General features: G+C 38.2%; 1 pseudogene; it reads right to left on the minus strand.

Moving 5' to 3' along the window:
* Nucleotides 1-4,550: 4,550 nt before the first annotated feature.
* LOC142433326 (RNA-binding motif protein, X chromosome-like) lies at nt 4,551-5,170 on the minus strand (annotated as a pseudogene).
* Nucleotides 5,171-5,853: the final 683 nt, after the last annotated feature.

The raw sequence follows: 5,853 nt of genomic DNA on the forward strand, positions 1-5,853 counted from the left end.
TGCATCTGTGCTCCTGAGGGAGATAGGTCTGTAGTTTCTATTTTGGAAATGCCTTGTCCTAGTTTAGGTATCAGGATAATGCTTACTTCAAATCACAAGTGTGAGGATTTTTATCTTTTTCTTTATTCTGGAACAGTATGTACAGAATTGGTGTCAGCTCTTCTCTGAATGCTTGCTGAAATTCCCCAGTGAAGTCACTTACCTCTGGACTTTTTGTTGGTAATTTTTTATGACCTGATTTTTCTCTTCTTTTATTATGGCTCTGAAGATGTTTTCTACCTCAGTCTGTGTTAATTTGGTAGATATTGTGCCTTTAAGAATTTTCCCATGTCCTTTAGGTTTTCAAATTTGTAGGATTACACTAGCTCAGGGTAATGTATTTTTGAAAACCTCATTGGGATCTATTGTGGTGTCACTCATTGCATCCTCTCTTTTCCTTTGTTAAGTTTTTTAATAGGTTGTCAATTTTGTAAATCCTTTCAAGGAAATAGTTTCTTGTCTTGATTTTTTCTATTGTTTTTCTGTTTGCAATTTCTTTTATTTATGCTATAATCTTTATGATTTCTCGTTGTGATTGTGGGTTCATTTTGTGGTTATTCTACTCATTGTTGAAGATGCTGGGATATGGTGTCTTTCTTTTGTATGTGGTGTGAGATACAGATCCTGTTTCGATTTCCTGCAAATAGATATCCAATTTTTTTTCTAGCACCATTTTAAAAAATAATTTTACTGGGGACTCATACAGCTCTTATTACAATCTGTATATACATCCATTGTGTCAAGCACATTTGTACTTTTGTTGCCATCATCATTTTCTTTCTACTTGAGCCCTTGGTATCAGCTCCTCATTTTTCCCTCCCCCACTCAGCCCTCCCTCTGTCATGAACCCTTGATAATTTATAAATTACTAATATTTTTTCATGTATACTGACAGATGTCTCCCTTCACCCACTTTTCTGTTGTCCATCCCCTTGGGAGGGGGTTGTATGTAGATCATTGTGATTGATTCCCCCTTTCTTCTCCCACCTTTACTCTTACTCTCCTGGCATTGCTACTCTCATTACTGGTCGTGAAGGATTTATTTGTCCTGCACTCCCCGTGTTTCCAGTTATTATCTGTACCCATGTACATGCTCTGCTCTAGTTGGATCTTTAAGGTAGAATTGGGGTTCATGATAGTGCGGAAAAGGAAACATTAAAAAACTAGAGGAAAGTTGTATGTTTCATTGGTGCTATACTGCCCTCTGACTGGCTCGTCTCTTCCTTATGACCCTTCTGTAAGTCGGTGTCCAATTGGCTACAAATAGGCTTTGGATCTCCACTCCATGCTCCACCTTATTCACATTGATATCATTTTTTTGTTCTGGGTGTTTGATGCCTAAAACTCGATCCCATCAACATTTCATTATCACACAGACTGGTATGCTTCTTCCATGTGGACTTTGTTGCTTCTGAGCTAGATGGCTGCTTCCTGATCTTCAAGCTTTTAGAACCCCAGGCGCTATATCTTTCGATAGCCGAGCACCATCAGCTTTCTTCACCACATTTGCTATGTACCCATTTTGTCTTCAGTGATCATGTCGGGAAGGTGAGCTTCACAGAATGCCGGGTTAGTAGAACAAAGTGTTCTTACATTGAGGGCATACATGAGTATAGGCCCGATGTCTGGCTGTTACCTTACTACTTCAATGTACAAATATATGTACATAGATCTATTTCTCTATCGCTATATATAAATATATTTATATATGTGCATACATGTATTTAGATCTCTATAAATGCCCATTTGCCTCCTAGTTCTTTCCTCTATCTCCTTTTAATTTCCCCTTGTCCCACTATCATGTGCGACCTTCATTCGGGTTTCAGTAATTCCTCTTGGTTACATTGCCCTTGATCAAACCCTACCAGGCATCCTACCTCCTCCTCGTAATTGATTTTAGATCACTTGTTCCCTTGTCCATGGGTTTGTTAACACCCACTTCCTGTCCCCTGCCTCCATTTCTCCTGTGTCCCCCCAGAACCATAGGTCAATTGTTTTCTAGATTGCTTATCTTGCCTATCTTATGTAGATAAACATGAAGAAACAATAATATGCACAAAAACATGACAGCAAAACCAAACAACAAAAGAAAACAAACAAAAATCTCCACCACCACCAACAACAACAACAAAAGAGCAAAAGCCTGTAAATAGTTCCAGGTCTATTTGTTGACCTTTAGGAGTGTTTTCCAGTCCAGTCTGATGGGGCATCACGCCCTGGCCCCAAAGTCTATTTTTGTTGTTCCCCTGGGACTTCATTGCTTTGCTCCCCTTGCTGCTCTGTTGCACCACCATAACATTTTGCCCCGGTGTGGCTAGCATCATTTGTTAAAGAGACTATTCTTTCCCCATTTAATGTGTTTCAGTCCTTTGTCAACTATCAACTGTCCAGATGTGGAAGGATTTACTTCTGGAATATCAATTCTATCCCATTGGTTTATGTATCTGTCATTGTACTGGTGCCAAGATGTTTTGACTACCATGGCTGGGTAGCAAATTTGAGACTGGGAAATGGGAAGGCTCCTAATAGGTTCTTCTTTAGTAGTGGGTTATGCACTGGGCTGCTAACCACAAGATCAGGAGTTCAAAATCACTAGTCATTCCATAGGAGAAAAATGGGGCTTTCTATTCCAGTAAAGAGTTAGTCTCTGAAACCCACAGAGGCAATTCTACCCTGTCCTATAAAGTCATTATTTGTCAGAATTGACTAGATAAGAGTGCATTTGTTTAGCTGTTTTTTGTTTGTTTTATTGTTTTGCTTTCATTAGTTGTGCTTTGCTTTTTCAGTAAGCAATTATGCTGTATTGTACTCTTGTAAAGTTGATGATTAGATTTTCCGTCTCTTTAAAGAATAATAGTGAAATTTAGATGAGGATTTCATTATATCTATAGAGTTTAATATTATTGACATTTCACAATGTCAATTCTTCCTGTTAATGAGCATAGCATATTCTTCAATGTATATAGGGCTCTGTTTGTTTGTAGTATTTAAAAAAATTTCATTGTATATGTCTTCTGTCTTTCTGGTTAGGTTTACTCCTAAATATATCATCTTCTGGGTGGCTATTGTAAGTAGCATTGTTCTCTTGATTTGCATTTCAAGGCTTTCTTTTTTAGTGTAAAGCAATCTGACTGATTTTTGTATGTTGATCCTGTACTCTGCAACTTTGCTGAGTCTTTCTTGCTGAGTCTTTGGGATTTTTTTTTTATGTATAGGATCAGATCACCTAAAAATTTTGCCAATTTGGATGCCTTTCATTTCCATTTCTTGGCCTATAGTTCTGACTGAGATATCCAGCACAATAGTAACCACAAATGATATTGAAATTATTCTGTACGCAAGATGAGTGCTTTCTTCCTCTCTATACTGAAACTAATATTTTCCATTGGATTTGTATATATACCCTTAATTAGTTTGAGGAATTTCCCAACTTTTCCTATTTGGTTAATTTTTATTTTTCCCCCCAGAAGTTTTTTGTTTCCCAACAGTTTAATTGGCTTATAATTTGCATATCATGCAATTCCATCGTTCAATCACATCAAAGAGCTGTTCAATCGTCATCACGATCCATTTTAGGACATTTTCTTCTTGTTGTACTCATTGTTTTCAGCTTCACTTCCCCTTCCCACCCCCAGCCTCCCCTGCCACATCCCCAAGGAAACATTAATCCAGTTATTTTCTCTATAGATTTTCCTATCCTGGATTTCATATATAAAGAAAACATTAAAAGGAAAACAAGCATCAACAAAAAAAACTAACATAGTAAAACAGAGTAAAAATCTCAATTGAAAAGAAAACATTAAAAACTAGAACAAACTTCTCTCTCTTATTATTATTACTTGTTTGTTTTGGCCTAACATTTTATTTATTATTCTGCAGTTGTTTAACACACACTTTAAATGGTCTTAATATGGGAGGGAGACAAGAAGGGTCTTGCAGATTCCCAAAGAAATGTCAAAAACACAACACATGGCTTAGTATTTGTTTTGGGTTTACTGAGTGAACAGCAGTTTCCTTGAGTGAGCATCAGAAATTGGGTTCTTCACAAGAACATTTTTGAGATTTCAATTTGAAGATATGCTGAATTTTTTAAAAAGTAGCAGCAAATTCAATGACCCTTCTAATATCTAGCTCTTTTATATAGGCAGAATGAGTCACCCCTCCATTTTAAATGGCTAGATGTTTGTGGAAGATTTTAGTATTGTTTATCTCCTTTACTGGGAAGAATCACAAGGGAAGTAGCTTTTAGGGACATGAGAGCCTTACAACACTAATACACAAGTCAGGTCTTCAACATTTGCTTGTTGAAAACTATGTCATAAAATCAAATAAGATTAAACAGGTTTTGCATTTTCTACCTTATATGAACATAAAAAAACACCTTAAACAGGACTTTTTTTTTAAGTAACCCATTTTGTTTTCTTAGTAGTCCTTGCTTAATTATGACAGAATAACTTCTCTTTTTGGTTGTTTCTTTGAACAGGTAATTTAGTCCAAAGTTTTGTTTGTTTTTAGTATCTGCTTCTGCCTCCCCGCTATCAGATCGGTTTCCTCCATGGCCACCATGTGTATCTTGGTCCTCCACAGCTTGAACTGCTGTAGGAATCATGCAAAGGAGGATCCCCCCTGTCCGTAGCAGCAGGGAAGCCCTCTTTCTGGACTGCCAACCCTATCACCACCTCTTGAGCAGAGATCACCTCGGCTGCTTGAGTAGCTGCTCGATTTCTACCGTATCCATCCCGTGAGCTGCTGCCATCATCGTTGCAACTGCTTCCACCATAGGCTGGCGGGGGCCCTCGGGGATGTCGAGCACTGCTTGAATTACCACAGTTCTCATAGGAATCTCTGTAGGAACCGCCACTTAGATGGTCCTCTGAATACTCACGATCACGCCCATAGCCATTTCTATCACTGTAGCCTCTGGAGGGATATGAAGTCATCATATGAACTGGAATGACCATAATCATGATAGGCATGATCACTTGGTAGTGGTGCATAATTTCTTGTATTGTGAGAACTGCTTGAATAATTGCCCTTAGGAAAAAACACCTCTGAAGGTTGGCAGGGATTCCCTTCACGGTGGGTCTCCGTAACTATCTCTTCCACGTGGTACAGGAGCTCTTCCTCCCATTGCCCTGTTGTTGTGCTCTGGTCTAGAAGGAGAGGAGGTGGTGCGGGTCCACGCCTATTACTTTTAAATGTTAGTTTAGTGGCTCATTTGACCTCCATGGCTTTTCCATGCAAACACTTTCCATTCATAGCTCTGGTTGCATCTTTCGCATCTGCTGGGTTTTCAAAGGTGACAAAAGCAAATCCTCTGGATTTGATTGTTTCTCTGTCTCTCATCAGGAGTACTTTCAGGATTAGACTACATTTGCAAATACTGCTTCAAGGGCCTTCTCATTTGTTTCTGTAGTGAGGGCTCCAACAAGGAGCTCCCCAGGCTGTGGTTTCAATCATTTTCCCACAGAGATGAATGTTAGAGACGCCACATTATTATAAGCACCTGCTGACAGGTGCTTCATAGGGATACTGTATTCTATAGAATTCCTTTTATAGGGCACTCATTAACATGTATTTACATTTAATTTACCTTGATAAAGATACATGCCACTGTAATAAATGGTACACTTTGAATTCATAGCTTTCCAACAATGCTTTTGCTACTTCAAACAGTGGTTAACATCCAATATTTAATCTTTCAAAAAACCTAACATAAAATTCCTCCTTAGAATATTGCCCTGAAAACATGAAGGGGTATAAAAATTTTAAATTCCATCAAAGACATATTGCTTGTATTTACTGCAGTGGTAT

The sequence above is a fragment of the Tenrec ecaudatus genome, chromosome X (assembly GCF_050624435.1).
Source record: "Tenrec ecaudatus isolate mTenEca1 chromosome X, mTenEca1.hap1, whole genome shotgun sequence".
Classification (NCBI taxonomy): Eukaryota; Metazoa; Chordata; class Mammalia; order Afrosoricida; family Tenrecidae; genus Tenrec; species Tenrec ecaudatus.